This window comes from Scyliorhinus torazame, chromosome 15 (genome assembly GCF_047496885.1).
Source record: "Scyliorhinus torazame isolate Kashiwa2021f chromosome 15, sScyTor2.1, whole genome shotgun sequence".
Classification (NCBI taxonomy): Eukaryota; Metazoa; Chordata; class Chondrichthyes; order Carcharhiniformes; family Scyliorhinidae; genus Scyliorhinus; species Scyliorhinus torazame.
This window is the reverse complement of record NC_092721.1, coordinates 131,755,772-131,774,809: the sequence shown is the minus strand read 5'-3', so window position 1 is coordinate 131,774,809 and position 19,038 is coordinate 131,755,772. Positions and strand designations below refer to the sequence as shown.

At 52.4% G+C, this 19,038-nt stretch overlaps 1 long non-coding RNA gene across 2 annotated transcripts in view; it reads left to right on the top strand.

Annotated features, from left to right (window-relative positions):
* The window catches only part of LOC140391820 (uncharacterized), a 232,536-nt gene extending 217,253 nt beyond the window's left edge, over window positions 1–15,283 (top strand). Inside the window, exons 4-5 of one of the 2 annotated variants that reach the window (XR_011935191.1) lie at window positions 14,088–14,152; window positions 14,905–15,283. This is a non-coding gene — a long non-coding RNA (uncharacterized lncRNA). Of the gene's footprint in view, window positions 1–14,087 lie in introns of both variants that reach the window. The other variant, XR_011935190.1, reaches the window with a different exon arrangement.
* Window positions 15,284–19,038: the final 3,755 nt, after the last annotated feature.

Here is a 19,038-nt window from a genome sequence, read left to right as displayed (position 1 = left end):
AGTGAACGCAGCAGCAGCTTTCAAGCACTGGCAGACTTGTTTCGAGGCCTACCTCAGAACGGCCACCGGCCGGGTCACAGAAGACCAAAAGCTACAGGTCCTGCACTCGAGGTTAAGCACGGAGATTTTCTCCCTCATTGAAGACGCAGAGGATTTCCAGACGGCGTTCGCAGCACTAAAAAGTCTCTATGTTCGCCCAGTAAACCAGATCTACGCTCGCTATCAACTCGCAACGAGACGGCAAAGTCCCGGAGAATCGATAGATGAATTCTACGCCGCGCTACTAATTTTGGGACGGGCCTGCAGCTGCCCGCCGGTGAACGCAAACGAACACAGGAACATGTTAATGCGCAATGCTTTTGTGGCAGGTATGAACTCCTCCCAAATCCGCCAAAGACTTCTAGAAAAAGAGTCGCTAGGACTCTCAGAGGCACGGGCCCTAGCAGCCTCCCTAGACGTGGCCGCGCGAAATACCCGCGCCTACGGCCCCGACCGCGCGGCAGCCCATTGGGCTCCCTATGCACCCGTCGCGACAAACCCACCCCCCCCGCCCCCGGACACCCCACAGGCTTGCGCGGTTCAAACGCCAAGTCGCACCGGGGGCGCCCGCTGCTATTTCTGCGGCCAGGCGAAACACCCCCGGCAGCGCTGCCCGGCCCGCGCAGCGATCTGTAAGAGCTGCGGGAAAAAGGGCCATTTTGCGGCTGTGTGCCGGTCCCGCGAGGTCGCCGCTGTCCCGGGAGAACAGGGAGCCCTGCACGCCGTTTACGCTCCCCAACCCCCCCAGCGCCCCATGTATGACCCGCCGGCGCTACCACTCTGGGTCCCGACCACCACTCTCTCCGGAGAACAGGGAGCCCTGAACGCCGTTTACGCTCCCCAACGCCCCCCCCCGCGCCCCATGTATGACCTGCCGGCGCTACCACTTTGGGTCCCGACCACCGCTCTCCCCGGAGAAGAGGGAGTTCTGCGCGTCTCTAACGCTCACCAAACCCCCCCCCCCCCCCCCCCGCGCCCCATGTATGACCCGCCGGCGCTACCAATTTGGGTCCCGGCCACCGCTGTCCCCAGAGAAGAGGGAGCCCCACGCATTCCTAACGCTCCCCAACCCCCCCCAGCGCCCCATGTGCGACCCGCAGGCGCCGCCATTTTGGGTCCCGGCCACCACGAGGGGAAGAAGGGCGCCGCATCTTGGACCACCCCAGACCTGTGCGACGCATGGGGTCGGCCATTTTGTCCACCCCCGCCACCATCATGTGACACCCCAGCCATGTGCGAGGTATGGGGGCAGCCATCTTGTTCACCCCCGACGCCATCTTGGACGGCAACAACGGACCCCAGTGTCGACGGCTCCACGGGGTTCGAAGAAGACGCTCAACCATTACAACCACGTCTGGCTTCAATGACGCTGGACCAAGCACGGCCCTGGACGCTCCAGACGACGACGACAACGGTGCTGATAAACGGGCACGAGACACCATGCCTGGTCGACTCCGGGAGCACGGAGAGCTTTATCCACCCCGACACGGTAAGACGCTGTTCTTTGACCATCCATCCCAGCGCACAAAAGATTTCCCTAGCTGCAGGATCCCACTCCGTACAGATCAAAGGCTTCTGCATAGTTACCCTAACGGTGCAAGGGAGGGAGTTCAAAAACTACAGGCTTTACGTCCTTCCCCAACTCTGCGCCCCCACATTACTGGGATTAGACTTCCAGTGCAATCTACAGAGCCTAACCTTCAAATTCGGCGGCCCAATACCCCCACTCACTATCTGCGGCCTTGCAACCCTCAAGGTGCAACCCCCGTCCTTGTTTGCAAACCTCACCCCGGATTGCAAACCCGTCGCCACTAGGAGCAGACGGTACAGCGCCCAGGACCGGACCTTCATTCGGTCCGAAGTCCAGCGGCTACTAAAGGAAGGCATAATCCAGGCCAGCAATAGTCCCTGGAGAGCACAGGTGGTAGTAGTAAAGACAGGGGAGAAGCAAAGGATGGTCATAGACGATAGCCAGACCATCAACAGGTACACACAACTAGACGCGTACCCTCTCCCCCGCATATCCGACATGGTCAATCGGATTGACCAATATAAGGTCTCCTCCACCGTGGACCTCAAGTCCGCCTACCATCAGCTCCCCATCTGCCCAAGTGACCGCAAGTACACAGCCTTCGAGGCAGACGGGCGATTATACCATTTCCTAAGGGTCCCATTTGGCGTCACAAACAGGGTCTCAGTCTTCCAACGAGAGATGGACCGAATGGTTGATCAACACGGGTTACGGGCCACGTTCCCGTATCTCGACAATGTAACCATCTGCGGCCACGATCAGCAGGACCACGACGCCAACCTCCAAAAATTCCTCCAGACCGCTAAAGCCTTGAACCTCACGTACAACGAGGACAAGTGCGTTTTTAGCACAAACCGGCTAGCCATCCTGGGCTACGTAGTGCGCAATGGGATAATAGGCCCCGACCCCGAACGTATGCACGCCCACATGGAATTTCCCCTCCCGCACTGCTCAAAAGCCCTGAAACGCTGCTTGGGGTTCTTTTCATACTACGCCCAGTGGGTCCCCCAGTACGCAGACAAGGCCCGCCCCCTAATACAGACCACGACCTTCCCTCTGTCGACAGAGGCTTGCCAGGCCTTCAGCCGCATCAAAGCGGATATCACAAAGGCCACGATGCGCGCCATCGACGAGTCCCTCCCCTTCCAGGTCGAGAGCGACGCCTCCGATGTAGCTCTAGCGGCCACCCTTAACCAAGCGGGCAGACCCGTGGCCTTTTCCTCCCGAACCCTCCACGCTCCAGAAATCCGCCACTCCTCAGTGGAAAAGGAAGCCCAAGCCATAGTGGAAGCGGTGCGACATTGGAGGCATTACCTGGCCGGCAGGAGATTCACTCTCCTCACGGACCAACGGTCGGTAGCCTTCATGTTCGATAATGCACAGCGGGGCAAAATCAAAAACGACAAGATCTTAAGGTGGAGGATCGAGCTCTCCACCTTCAACTACGAGATCTTGTATCGTCCCGGAAAGCTGAACGAGCCGTCCGATGCCCTATCCCGCGGCACATGTGCCAACGCACAAATTAACCGCCTCCAAACCCTCCACGAGGACCTCTGCCACCCGGGGGTCACTCGGTTCTACCACTTTATTAAGTCCCGCAACCTCCCATACTCTTTAGAGGAGGTCCGTACAGTCACAAGGAACTGCCACATCTGTGCAGAGTGCAAACCGCATTTTTTCAGGCCGGATGGTGCGCACCTGATTAAGGCTTCCCGCCCCTTTGAACGCCTTAGTCTGGATTTCAAAGGACCCCTCCCCTCCACCGACCGCAACATATACTTCCTTAATGTGGTGGACGAGTACTCCCGCTTCCCATTCGCCATCCCCTGCTCTGACATGACCGCGGCCACAGTCATTAAAGCCCTGAACACCATATTCACACTGTTCGGTTGCCCCGCATACGTCCACAGCGACAGGTCCTCCTTCATGAGCGACGAGATGCGCCAGTTCCTGCTCAGCAACGGTATAGCCTCGAGCAGGACGACTAGCTACAACCCCAGGGGGAACGGGCAAGTAGAGAGGGAGAACGGCACGGTCTGGAAGACCGTCCTACTGGCCCTACGGTCCAGGGACCTCCCAGTTTCACGGTGGCAGGAGGTCCTCCCAGACGCCCTCCACTCCATCCGGTCACTACTGTGTACTAGCACTAACCAAACGCCTCATGAGCGCCTCCTTGTCTTCCCCAGGAAGTCCTCCTCTGGAACGTTGCTGCCGACCTGGCTGGCGGCCCCAGGACCCATCTTGCTCCGAAAACATGTGCGGGCGCACAAGCCGGACCCGTTGGTCGAGAGGGTTCACCTCCTTCACGCGAACCCGCAGTACGCTTACGTGGAGTACCCCAACGGCCGACAGGACACGGTCTCCCTGCGAGATCTGGCGCCCGCCGGCAACACACACACCCCCCCGACACCAATCACCCCCTTCCTGCCACCGCCGCACCCCGCGACCGCCCCCTTCCCAGGAGGATCGGTCCTCCTCCCAGGCCCGACCAGGAGTGAAGCCCAAGCTGAAACCGTAAGGCTCCCGGAGACGACAACACCGGAACAAGCACCACCACCACCACCGGGGCCGAGGCGATCGACACGGACGACCAGACCGCCCGACCGACTCGTGGCGTCGATCTAACACTACAATATGTGGACTTTTAACGAGAACATTTTGTCTCTTTTTCCTGACGATTACTGTAAATAGTTCGAAACAAAAAAAACCTTGTACATACTGTAATAACATGCGAAAGTTTTCCTCCCAGGACCAGCCTTGTAAACCCTTACCACCATGCGAAGCATCACCCCGCCGGGTTCATTTTTAACAAGGGGTGAATGTGGTAGTATGCATTAGGGGTCATGTGGGACTGTGAAGCCGTGATGTCATTGGCTGACAGATCCCGGGTCCTGGTTGGATGTTGACCTCTAGCTCCGCCCTGAAGGCGGAGTATAAGTACCAGGAGTCCTCCCCCGCAGGCAGCCTACTACTGAACTGCGGGGGAACAGTCACGCTTAATAAAGCCTCATCGACTTCACTCTATTCGTCTCTCGGAGTCTTTGTGCGCTACACAGGACAGAGTTTCCGCGCCGTTGTGAACGCCGTCGCATTCCACAACGGCCGAAACGGGCGCAGGCACGAGCGATTCTGTCCCCTACATGGCGCGGGGGCTCTGGGGCCGAAAGCGCAACTAAGTAGGCCCGGTGGGGGAGAGGCCGGCCCGCTGATCGGTGGGCCCCGATCGTGGGCCAGACCCCATCGGAGCCACCCCCCCCCCACCCCCACCCCCCCGGACGGAGCCCCCCCTCCCCCCCACTTACAGGCCGCCCCCCGACCCTTCGCGCAGATTTCCCACCGGCAGCGACCAGGTGTGGACGGTGCCGGTGGGACTCTGCTTTTTCCGCGCGGCTGCTCGGCCCATTTGGGCCGGAGAATCGGCGGCCCGGCCCCGTACAGCGGCCTGCAACCGGCGCCGCGCCAAATGCACCGGCGCAAATGGCGGCGATTCTCTGCACCTCGGAGAATCGCGCGCCGGCATCGGGGCGGCATGGCGCGGTTGCGGCGATTCTCCAGGCCTGGCGCGGGGCTGGGAGAATCGCGCCCCCTGTTCCCTTTTCTTACCATTCCTTTCATTTTCTTAGTTGCTGCCCAGCCCTGCTTTGATTTACTTGTGCAAAAACATTCATTTTAATAACATCCTAACATTTTGTGATTGAAGTTGGGGATTTGTGGACATAGAGCATTTTAAAAGCATAGTTCTTTTGGTGTAGAGAATTTGACTTTTTAAAGGTAATGGAACATGGAAAGCAAGTGAGAACACTTTATTCACAGCAAAAAGACTGCAGAAGAAATGGTTTTCACTCCAGTCTAAACTTATTTGGAAGCGGATAACATAACTGTAGCAAAATTGAAAAATGTGCCTGAGGCTAAGATGTTGCAATTGGCAGATAAATTGGAATTAGGATTACCTACAATGATAAGGAAAGCTGGGAGTATTGAAAGTCCAGCAAAACTTTTAAATTGCATGAGTTGCCTGATATACCACAAGTATTTCAGAAAGTGGGGAAATTGAATTAGCAAAAATTCAATTACAAATAGAAATAGAATTGAAGAAATTTCAAATGCAAGTAAAGTAAAAAGAAAGGGAAAGAGGAAAAGAAAAAGAGAGAGCTTTCCAAAAGCAAACTGAAAGGAGGTAACTTAATGTGGAAATGGAAAGATTAGCAAAGGAAGAAAGGGGAAAAGAAAGAGAGAGGGAGAGAATTTCAGCTTTTTCCTTGTCCCTAGACTTGACTGCTCTGCTTTACATGTTATTACTTTTTTAGAACTGTCCTACTGTGAGAGAATTATGTACTCAGTGCCAGGCAGATCAGAATCCAACTCCTCTCTCTCCCAAAGCTTCTCCAAAACTCCACTGCCTCTCTGCATTCCTGTGCTCCACCCAACAATGACATATTCGCCCCAGGTTGAAAAACAAATTATATTCGCAGGCTGCAAAAGCACATTAACTCCCAGGGACTACGTTCCTCTGGTCAATTGCATCTGCTGTTTCCTTCAAGTTCTCAGGCCTGTACAAAACTGAATCCTTTTTTAAAAACATGACCACTGCAGTCAAACATACTATAGCTCCAGGATTTTAACCCTTAAATTGTCCTAATATTTAGAAGTCAACATTCCTAAAATCCTCCATTCGTCTCTCTCTTCAGCAGTGTTTTTCAAACTTTTTTGCCCAGGACCCATTTTTACCAACTGACCATCCTTCGGGACCCACACCGGCCGACCTTCATGACCTATGATGGCCAACCTTCGTGACCCACACTGGCCCAACTTCATGACCCACGCCGGGCAAACCTCACAACCCACCATTTTTGCTTACCTTTAATGTGACAGGTGAGCCTGCTTGGTCCTCACGATCTCACTTGCCTTGTCATTCAATGTTACATTTCTGCTAAGGCCTACAGCTGATGAGTTCTCACTGCATCTGTTGAAAAAAATCAGGAGGTTTGTCCTCAAACTCGTCATACCAGTCCAAGTGCCTTTGAGGTTTTGAGGGTTTTAACCTTTCATTTTCCAGTACTTCCCTGCATCTAACACATATGGGCTTTGCACTCTGATTTGCATTGGCACAGTTAATAAACCCATACCTCAAGAAAACTTCTTTCTATTCTTTTGTTCCTGTTTTCAGCTTCTTCTTAATGGGTTGTTCACCAGAGGCCCTGGAACTCACATCAGCACTGCTGGCATCTGCAAAGTGGGGGAATCTCTCTTGCACCCAGACTACGTGATGTCAGTGCATGGGACACGTAACTTGCTCCTTGCCGTCACTTCTGGAGAGAAGAGTCCATCGATTTTCAAAGAGAATCTGCTCCTGGGTCAGCACTGACGTCAGTGAGGTACAACTTCTTCCCACGATTGGCAATGCCACGACGAATGGCTCTGCGATCCTCCTGACACCCGCCCATGACCCACCCTTGGGTCACGACCCTGAATTTGAAAATTACTGCACTTCAGAACAAAGAAACAACTTTGTAAAAAACTGCGGTCAGTGGGAGGGATTCCACTCAATCAATGTTCAACCTGTATACCACTGGAAGGTATCCATGCATGTCTGTGCAAGATGGAAGTTGCCACAATGCCTTCATCCTGCATCAGTCACATCTTCCACAGTTGTTTGCACCTCCGGAATCAGTACACAGCTCCTTGGAGACAGTGGTTAACCTCGAAGGATTCAGTTGATGAAACCTGTAATGAATCCTGAATGCTGAAGGTACAACTGGAGCCAAATGAGCATAAGTGTGGTCATAGATGAATCTATTGGGTTGCTGAAGATGCAATTCAGGTGCCTGGGCAGATCTGCGGTCATAGTTCAGGATGTGGCAGCAACGTTGTCCCGAACTGAAGTGATCTGCTGTGCCTTGTCCAACATAGCCCCACAGAGAGGACTGAAGCTTCACGAGGAGGCGGTTCTGCCTCTTTGGAGGAAGAAAGGACGAGGAAGTGTCGCCTGATGTGGCTAGGCCTCCAGCAACTACTCACCTAACTGCCAGAGATGTCAGGCACAATTCACCAATTCAAAGTGGCAGCCGTGTGCACTATCTACAAGATGAACTGCAGGAACTCACCAAAGCTCCATAGGCAGCACCTACCAAACCCATGGTCACTACTATCTAGAAAGACAAGGACAGCAGGCATATGGGAACACCAACATCTGAATGTTCCCCTCCAAGTCGCTCACCATCTGACTTGGAAAGAAGGCAGCTCACCACCACCTTCTCAAGGGCAATTAGGGATGAGCAATGTGGTGAACCACTGTATTATGGGATGTAAGGTAGGACTTGCACTACAGATTCGCCGGTAGTCCCTGCCGGCTGGCTCCGGCCACTAAGATCTGTATAAATATGTGTGACCTCCAGTGCCCTGCCATTTCACCAGCTGCAGCAGGAGGCCACACATCTGACTGCAATAAAGGCACGATTGTACCCAATCTGCATCTTTGTGCAATTGATTGCACATCAATTTATTGCAGTCATATGTTTTCCACAGAATGGATATCAGAATCAAACCAGATCGCCTGCAGCTGGATCCGCACTCGTCCGACGCCGGAAAATACTTTACTCACTGGCTGGCCTGTTTTAAGACCTACATCAAGGCTGCGGACCCCGCGCCAACGGAGGCTCAGAGGATAAACGTCCTGTACTCCAGACTGAGCTCCAGCGTGTTTCCGTTGATCCAAGACGCCTCGTATTACGCGAAAGCAATGGCACTCCTTAAAGAACACTATGCTCAGAAGACGAACACGCTCTTTGCCAGGCATGTACTCGCCACCCGCTCACAACTACCTGGTGAGTCCATCGAAGACTTCTGGCGCGCCCTAATTCCACTCGTCCGGGACATTGACTGTCAGGCCATTACGACCGCTGAACACGCTAATCTCCTCATGCGCGATGCTTTCGTGACGGGGATTGCGTCGGACCGCATCCGAGAACGATTACTGGAAGGGGCCATGCTCGAACTAGCGGGGACGAAAACCTTGGCGCTATCCATGGCGGTTGCATCCCGTAATGTACAGTCCCGCCATGCTGCCCACCCTTCTACCCCTTCCTACCCCTCCTGGACCCCGCCGACGACCTCCTCAGCTGGGGCCATGCCTTCCCAATACTCCTGCGACGCACGCCAATCCGCGCACACCGGGGGACCCCGCAGCTACTTCTGCGGTCAGCGGAAGCACCCCCGCCAACTCTGCCCGGCCCGCACTGTCGTTTGTAAATCCTGCAGTAAGAAGGGCTACTTCGCGGCTGTGTGCCAGGCCCGCGCAGTCGCTGCGATCGCGCCCGCTATCGCCCCCTCCCCCACGCCAAACGCACAATGGGAGCCGCCACCTTTTTCTCCCGGGGCCATGTGCGACCAATGGGCGCTGCCATCTTGTCCCCCTTTGGCCACGTACGCCCCATGGGCACCGCCATCTTGTCCCGATCCCGCAATGTGCGCACCATGGGCGCCGCCATTTTGTTCCCCACAGGGTCTCCGGACATCCCGCCATCTCGCCATCCGAAGCATCCGACGATTACCCGCAGCTCGCTTCGATGAAGCTGGACCAATCTTGCTCGCACAACCTGGCCACCGCGTCGACGACGGTGAAAATCAACGGCCACGTGACCTTGTGCCTGCTGGACTCTGGAAGCACCGAAAGCTTTGTACGCCCTGATACGGTATGGCGCTGCTCCCTTGCGGTCTATCCTGCCAATCAAAGGATCTCCCTAGCCTCCGGATCCCACTCCGTCACGATCCGAGGTTTCTGTACAGTCACCCTCACTGTCCAGGGCGTAGAATTCAGTAACTTCCGCTTCTATGTCCTTCCTAATTTGTGCACTGCACTCTTGTTGGGCCTGGACTTCCAGTGCAATCGCCAGAGCCTCACCCTCAAATTTGGCGGGTCCCGACCCCCCCTTATCGTTTGCTGCCTCGCGACGCTCAAGGTCGACCCCCCCCCTCCCTCTTTGCCAATCTAACTGCGGATTGCAAGCCCGTCGCCACCAGGAGCAGATGGTACAGCACCCAGGACAAGACCTTCATCAGGTCCGAAGTCCAGCGGCTGCTTAAGGAGGGTATTATCGAGGCCAGCAACAGCCCCTGGAGAGCCCAAGTGGTAGTGGTTAAAACTGGGGAGAAACACAGGATGGTCATGGACTACAGCCAGACCATCAATCGGTACACGCAGCTCGACGCGTAGCCCCTCCCACGCATATCTGATATGGTCAATCAGATTGCGCAGTATCGGGTCTTCTCAACAATTGACCTGAAATCCGCCTACCACCAGCTCCCCATCCAGAAGTTGGACCGTCCATACACTGCCTTCGAGGCGGACGGTCGGCTCTATCACTTCCTTAGGGTCCCTTTCGCCGTCACAAATGGGGTCTCGGTCTCCCAAAGGGAAATGGACCGAATGGTCGACCAGTACGGTTTGCGGGCCACCTTTCCGTACTTAGATAATATCACCATCTGCGGCCATGACCAGCAGGACCACGATGCCAACCTCGATAAATTCCTCCGCACTGCCACTCTTCTCAACCTGACCTATAACAAAGAGAAGTGTGTGTTCAGCACGACCTGGTTAGCCATTCTCGGCTATGTAGTCCAAAACGGACTTCTCGGCCCTGACCCCGACCGCATGCGCTCCCTCATGAAGCTCCCCCTCCCCCACTGCCCCTAGGCCCTCAAACGCTGCCTGGGGTTCTTTTCCTACTACGCCCAGTGGGTCCCAAACTATACTGACAAGGCCCGCGCACTCATTCAGTCCACCCAATTCCCTCTCGCGGCCGAGGCACAACACGCTTTCGCACTTATCAGAGCAGACATCTCCAAGGCCGGGATGCGCGCAGTGGACAAGTCATTGCCTTTTCAAGTAGAAAGCGACGCTTCAGACGTCGCCCTTGCCGCCACTCTAAACCAGGCAGGCAGACCCGTGGCATTCTTTTCCTGCACCCTTCATGCCTCTGAAATTTGACACCCATCTGTCGAAAAGGAAGCCCAAGCTATCATTGAAGCTGTGCGGCATTGGAGGCATTAGCTGGCCGGTAAGAGATTCACTCTCCTCATTGACCAACGGTCGGTAGCCTTCATGCTCAATAACACACAGCGGGGCAAGATCAAAAATGATAAAATCTTGCGGTGGAGAATCGTGCTCTCCACCTATAATTACGAGACTTTTTATCGCCCCGGTAAACTCAACAAGCCCCCAGACGCCCTCTCCCGAGGTACATGTGCCAGTGCACAGGTAGACCAACTCCGGGCCCTACACGACAGCCTTTGTCATCCGGGGGTCACTCGATTGTACCACCTGGTCAAAGCTCGCAATCTGCCCTACTCCGTCGAGGAAGTAAGGACAGTCACCAGGGACTGCCAGGTCTGTGCGGAGTGCAAGCTGCACTTCTACCGGCCGGACCGTGCACGCCTGGTCCGCCCCTTTGAACGGCTCAGCGTGGATTTCAAAGGGACCCTTCCCTCCACCGACTGTAACACGTACATTCTCAGTGTGGTCGATGAGTACTCCAGATTCCCCTTCGCCATCCCATGCCCCGATATGACATCTGCCACCGTCATCAAGGCCCTCAACACCATCTTCGCTCTGTTCGGTTTCCCCGCCTACATCCACAGTGACAGGAGATCCTCATTCATGAGCGATGAGCTGCGTCAGTTCCTGCTCAGCAGGGGTATCGCCTCCAGCAGAACGACGAGCTACAACCCCCGGGGAAACAGGCAAGTAGAACGGGAGAATGGGACTGTTTGGAGGGCCGTCCAGCTGGCCCTATGGTCCAGGAACCTCCCAGCCTCTCGCTGGCAGGAGGTCCTCCCTGACGCTCTACCCTCCATCCGGTCACTATTGTGCACCGCCACTAATAACACACCCCATGATCGTGTTTTTACCTTCCCCAGGAAGTCCACATCTGGGGTGTCGCTCCCGACTTGGCTCGCAGCCCCAGGACCGGTCCTTCTCCGTCAGCATGTCCGACTCCACAAGGTGGACCACTTGGTGGACAGGGTTCATCTACTCCACGCCAACCCTGAATATGTCTACGTTGAGTTCCCCGACGGCCGCCAAGATACTGTCTCACTCAGGGACCTGGCACCGTCAGATTCCACCCAACCATGCAACCCCCCCCCCCCACCGCGCTGCCAACATTGACCCCACCAGACCAACCCCCCCCCCCACCCCCCTTCCCGCACAAGAGGACAAAGAGGATTTTGGCATGCTCCCGGAGTTCCCCGATGACTGGCCAGCATCACCACCGCCATCGGTGCCACCGCCAGCACCGACTTCGCCGCCACCGTTACGCCGCTCCCAACGAAGCAGCAAAGCACCGGATCAGCTGAACCTTTGACGGACTCCGGACCGTCAACATGGACTTTTCTTTTTTTTCTTCTTCCTTGTTTTCCCCATTCTTAACACTGTACATAATTGCACTAACTGTATATAGTTTCACATCACCCCCGCCGGACTCATTTTTAACAGGGGGTGAATGTGGTGAACCACTGTATTATGGGATGTAAGGTGGGACTTGCACTACAGGTTCGCCGGTAGCCCCTGCCGGCTGGCTCCGCCCACTAAGATCTGTATAAATATGCGTGACCTCCATTGCTCTGCCATTTCGCCAGCTGCAGCAGGAGGCCACACATCTGACTGCAATAAAGCCACAGTTGTACCCAATCTGCGTCTTTGTGCAATTGATTGCGCATCAAGCAATAAATTCTGGCCTTGCCAGCGAAGCCCTCATCCTTTGAATGAATAAATAAATAGAAAATATCTAACGCTGTGCTGCAAAGACCGGAAGGAGACTTTGCTCTACTTCAGTGAGGTAGTGAATTGCCAAGGTGTAGAATTTTTCTATCTTATTTAGGCTGACAGACAGGTGGCCACTATTTCCATGGAAATCAGTGCCCATGCCTGAGACATGATGGCACTCAAGGTGGATGCGGACTCGTCCGACCTCAGTCCAGTGCTGCACATGTGCCTCTGGAAATACTGCGAGAACCTCACACATTTTTCACGACTGCTTCAGAATTAATCTCCAACGCACAGCATCTGCATTCAGCTAAGCAGAGCTTCGAGTCCCCTGTGCCTGCTGCTGCCCTCTCTCCAGAACCTGCTCACTTGTGATGTGTATCTCACCATGTGACTACCCAACAAACTCCCTTGGAGTGTCCACCAGAGATGTGTGTATCTTAGTTGGTCGGCGTGAGCATTCAGGGGCGTCATTCTCCGACCCCCCGCCGGGTCGGAGAATGGCCGTTGGCCGCCGTGAATCCCGCCCCGCTGAAGTCTCCGGTACCGGAGATTGGGCGGGGCTGGGAATCGGGCCGCGCCGGTTGGCGGGACCCCCCGCTCAATTCTCCGGCCCAGATGGGCCGAAGTCCCGCCCAGAAATTGCCTGTCCCGCCGGCGTAAATCAAAGCTGGTATTTACCGGCGGGACCAGGCGGCGTGGGCGGGCTCCGGGGTCCTGGGGGGGGCGCGGGGCGATCTGACCCCGGGGGTGCCCCCACGGTGGCCTGGCTCGCGATCGGGGCAACAAACGCCATTTCCGCCAGCTGGCGGGGCGGAAATCCCTACGGCGCTGGCCTAGCCCCTCAATGTTGGGGCTCGGCCCCCAAAGATGCGGAGCATTCCGCACCTTTGGGCCGGCGCGATGCCCGTCTGATTGGCGCCGTTTTTGGCGCCAGTCGGCGGACATCGCGCCGTTGGGGGAGAATTTCGTCCCAGGTGTGGGTCACCATCATGCCTACTTTTTCTGATTTGTCTGGAAACCATAAACCTGTGAGCAGTTATAAATGCAACAATTCTGCTCATTAAAACTCAGAGTAATGAATATTGTGATCAAATGTAATTTTTTACTTGGTTTATCAACCTGCAGTAATAAAGAAAATGCCATTGAGTTGATTTCCCAGGAAAAAACATTTAGTTTCCTATTGTTTTAAATGAATCCTCTTCCAAATTCTTTCAGTGCGATGTGCATCCCGATCCCAGTGTCACACTGCAACTGTAACGTCTGCCTCACTCGGAGCCACACCATAGGAAATCTACCAGAACATGTTTTATTCTTCATCACTTCTGCTTCACATTTTGGTGTCAAAGCCAGAGACTGCACTGTGTTTCTCATGCAAATATCTGTGTCAGGCTTACTGATCTGTTTAAATTTCATATTCATAAAACAGTGGCAAATTGCAGTTTAAAAACACACCAATCAACACCTAGCAAGCGTGAATAAAAACGGCAATTATAAATTTCAAGAAACCTGTAAGCAGAGATTGTCAGTCAGCTCACAACCACAGAGAGCGGAACCAATGGAATTGCCGCAAATATTTTTTGAAACTCAATTTGGTTGACATCATGATTTCTTAAGCAAGCTGATAGTTTACTACAGGAAGTAAGGTTTTGCAATGTAATAAAAACGTTGAAGCTAAAAATTTGGAAGAAAATTCTATAGCACATATGCTTGACAACAGCTGTTCTATTTTTGAAATACCTTTTTGTGTTTCAGGCCTGGGTGTTTCCGAGAATCCTGAAACTGGGAGTTTATGGCCTTCCCTGAACTATAATTGTCAGGTACAGAGACAACATGGTCGGAGAATACATCTCTGAGGAGGAATCTGAGTGCACAATTCCCAGGATCATTTTTAGTAAAATCATTTTGCAAGATTAGATATTCAGTGTATGGCACCTATTTGGAAGTGTTGTCCCTTCTTCACCTGCACTTTTTTAATGGAGAAGAAGTGAGGGTTAAAATCCTCAATTAAGGTTTTATTCTAAGCAGTTGTTGGAATTTTGCTATACTTTTATACACAACAATTAAAAGCATGCATTTTTGTACCTTACCTGTGGTAACTTTCCCAGATGTTAAGCATGGGACCTTGTTGAGAAATGCGTACAGACCTTTGCACACACAAAACAGCCATTCCTTGGCGACGGGATTCTGTCTTCCTGTCACTTGCCAATGAGATTTCCCATTGACACCACCCATGGACGGGAGTGCGCTTCCCGCTGGAAAAGTGAATCGCAACAGCTGGAGATTGACAGCCAAGACAAATTCAATGAAAATGCAATGTAGCATGTGGAGGCAAAATAACTGGTTCAGCTCGTCCCAGAAACATTCCAAGAAAAACATTGGACTAATAAACCATTGAAATTGCTACTATTTGTAACAAAACCATCATTTTTAAAGTGAGATGGAAATGCATGGGCTCTGTCATCCTTAATTCTGGTACTAAAATATATGTGCTATTTTCGAGAAAGGAGAACAATATCATGATGAAAGGTCATGGGCATGAAATGTTAATTAATTGTTTCTCTCTCCACAGGTGTTGCCAGATCGGCTGCCTTTTTCCAGCATTTCCTGATTTTTTTTCAGATTTCCAGCATTCTGAGTTTTTTGCTTTGTGTTAGAGAAAGGAATGACCGTATTTTAAATGATTTGAAGTGCACGCTTATGAAACTAAGGCTGGGATTTTCTAGCCCTTCCCCAGCTGTGGTGATATGTCTGTGAATAAGATCATATACAGATAACAATGTGACCTCCAACCAGTTGGTGGCGTCAGAGCTTTGGTCACATGATGTGGCAGACTCATCAGTTGGTGGTAAGGCGTACACAAGGACAGTCGCACATTGGGTAGTTCCAGAGCAACCTAATCTATATGGCATTTTGCATGTTATCCTTCCATGTGTTAAATAATAAATCATTCCAAGTAACACATCAACAGTTCTGTGAGTATCATTGCAAAAGCAAGGCCACAGAACACAACACCGGCAATGCGGCGAGCGTCTGAAAACATGACGCAACACTCAGGGGGTGGCAGAGGAGGCGTGGGGCGATGGCGGTGGGAAGTGCCGGCCTAAACAATGACACTTCACACATTTATAGTTGTACCATCCTATCATTTTGTCTATCAGAAATATCTGTGGTTTGATAACAAATGTCCGAATGTGTTTGCTGTTTAAATCTGACCAAATCAGCAAGACTGAGCTCCAAACAGATTGATTTGTTCATTCGGAAGAATCAACATGATAGACATTTTGAGACTTCTGCAATTTTCGAGACATTAGAGATAACTTTTGTTTCAAAACAAAGAGATGTCCTATATATATCCCTGCCTTGTATTTCTGCAAAGTGTTTGAAGATGTGGATGACTTGGGACTGCAATATATATTTATACTCCCAGAAATTCATAGCTTATCAACGCCGTAACATTGCAGAGGTTTTGTTTGAAATCTCCAGCGATTCTTTAGAAATCTAGCGCATTTCCCTTTTCTATGCAATTTTGAAAGATTTGTCACTGTAAATTACTCATATAGGCCAAAATAATTGCTTTTCACTGTAGATTAATAAGTCACAGATATTATTATTTTAGTTCCCTTTATCTGCAGACATAATCAAACATATAGCTTCTGAACAAGTCTAATGATCTAGCTCACTCCCTCCTGGACCTCATATTCAGTGCCCCATTATTGCAGCTGAACGGTAGGAAGGCATTGTTGGTACCCGGGCAATCTGCTGCAGTTGGTAAAATCAGAGATTCTTTACTCGCAGGCATGTCATGTGGGTTAAAGTGATTTGAATTGTTGGATGATTGTATGTTAAATGAGACTGATGATCCATATCATTTGGACCCAGTTGCAACCAGTCTGATGTCTCTGAAGTAGACATTATGCATGAAATTGGAATCAGTAAATAGTGGAATGATTGAATTGTAATTCCTGACTCCACTCTGCTGTTAAGGTGAAATCATAAAAATACAGTTGATAATTTGGAGGCTTTTTGCCTCAAATGTGCAAACACCACATTTTATTTGATTAGAAGATCTGTAAAAATAAACAATTCATGTTTTAGATCAGCATTTGATCCTGATACCCGTTGGAAAACTACTGTGACTCAGTTATTAGCACTCTTTCCTCAAGGCGGAAGCTTGTGGTCCAAGTTCAGATGAAACATTAAACTACTATATCAGATGGACAGCAAAGATATCGTGGCAATATTTTGAAGAAAATCAGGAGTGTTATCCGTGACATCCTGACGAATCCTCCATCAATGTCACAAGAACAGATGACCTGATCATTAAAACATTGCTGTGCTAAAATTGGTCATCGCATTTCTAACGTTCTAACAGTGGAATGAGATTGAAGATGGGAGGAGCCGGATTATTTGATAGAAAGTGTCGGGACAGAAGCCCAACATCTTCACGGCCCAACTGGATATTCCCAACAGTGGTTGAAATGGTGGGAGAACATCATGCCTGGGTAGGCAATTAAGCTAATGAAGGAACAGATCTACAGTAGGTCGATGGGGATTTTGGATTTTACAAAGGGTGTGTAGAAACCACAAAGTGTTCAGAGCCTCGCCCGGCACAATGAGTTGGTAAGTTCATGAATGCCCTCAGTGCTTGCTTCATTCAGCAGCCATTGTGAGGGTCAGCGTGAAGTGACAGGGAAGACAGAGTAGTGTGGGCACTGGCAATCAGAGGCAGGAGGGGAGGGGAAACAGCAGCAACACTGCGAGTGCATCTTGGCGCTAGAACCTGAATTCAATAAATGGAGGGAGAGGGTGGGTTGGAAAATAAGGAGGGGGGTGGGCACAGTTAGACAAGAGGCCCTGGCAACTGAAAAAGGCAACCTACCATCCCGCCGTGAAGCACATTTACCCAGGCTTTGGTAAGGAGGGGAGAAGAAGCGACAGGGAGGGAGGGAGACCCAGCTGTAGGTAGCAGCAGAGCAGCAAATATAGGGCCAACAGAAGAGCCTGCCACAGTTGGGGACACAGAGTAGAGAGCAGTGTGGCACGCCACCAGTTTCCTGAAGTCAGAAGAGGCTACTCGGCATGGTAGCATAGTGGTTAGCACAACTGCTTCACAGCTCTAGGGCCCAGGTTCGATTCCCAGCTTGGGTCACTGTCTGTGCGGAGTCTGCACACCCTCCCCGTGTGTGCGTGGGTTTCCTCCAGGTGCTCCGGTTTCCTCCCACAGTCCAAAGATGTGCAGGTTAGGTGGATTGGCCATGATAAATTGCCCTTAGTGTCCAAAAAGGTTAGATGGGGTTACTGGGTTACGGAGATAGCATGGAGGAGTGGTCTTAGGTAGGGTGCCCTTTCCAAGGGCTGGTGCAGACTCGATGGACTGAATGGCCTCCTTCTGCACTGTAAATTCCATGGTTCTATGATACTCACCATAGAGGATCTTCTGCCAGAGGCTCAGCTACCTATAAATGTCCAAGCAGCACTGTGATCACAAGAGTGCACCTCTCCAGGGAGGTCACTGCTGAGCGGTGTGTCATGATGGTGGATGAACTGAGCCCCACTTGTGGTGACCCAATGCCAGAGGCACTGAGCTTTGTGCTGGCCAGAAGACAGAAAGGAAAATATATATTTACGTCAACCTGCCTACTCTAAAATATTTTATTGTATTTTTTGTTCAAATGAACCAGGTCTATACTTTGACTAGCAATGACTCAGACCAGAGGAATTTCTAATTCTCTGACAAACATCAGAGACACATTGGGCACGTGTTAGCGACTGTTTTAGCTATGGGCCCAATTCCCAAAATGGCTGCTAAATCTCATTAGAGGCTGAAAACGGAATTTGCACCAGTGAGATTTCGATTTGCGATCTTCCCAGCCTTCCCGTCTGATGACGCGATCATATTCACGTCCAGGAAGGGCGCGAGCCTGATTTGCATGAACTTTTGTATCATTAGCGGACGTCACAACGGAACTTCCTGCCTTGTTGTATCTTCCAACTCACCCAGCGCGATGTCACACCAGCACAAATTACTACTGCTCTTTAAAAATGGGAACTATGCACCATGACCTCCGGGATGGAACTCATAGGTGAGCGCACAATTCACCTCATTCCCCCAGGGACTCCAAGGGGAAAGAGGGCACAAACAGCTCTGAGGGTGGAGATGACTATAAAGAGGATTTCTGTTGGGGGTTCTGTGACTGACCTCAAGGGGGTCAGTGAATTTGTTTGGCGTGGTCAGCGAGTGCGGAAGGTGGGGGGGGGATTCAGTGAATCAGTTCACAGGGGTCAGTGGGTGCAGGATGTCAGTGAATGCGGAGGGGTGGGAGGTCGGCTCTAGTTCTGTGCCATGTAGTCTGCTCAGCTCCGCTGGGTGGGTGCCCACAAGACAAATGGGCGGGATTCTCCGACTCCCCGCCGGGTCGGAGAATCGCCGGGGGGCGGCGTGAATCCCGCCCCCACCGGCTGCCGAATTCGCTGGCGCCGGGGATTTGGCGGGGGTGGGAATCGCGCTGCGCCGGTCGGCGGCTGCGGGCAGCGGCCCCCCCCGGCGATTCTCCGGCCCGCGATGGGCCGAGTGGCCGCCTGTTTTCGGCCGGTCCCGCCAGCGTAAATTACAACAGGTCCTTACCGGCAGGACCTGGCTCTGCGGGCGGCCTCCGGAGATCTCGGGGGGGGGGGGGCGGGTGGATCTGGCCCCGGGAGGTGC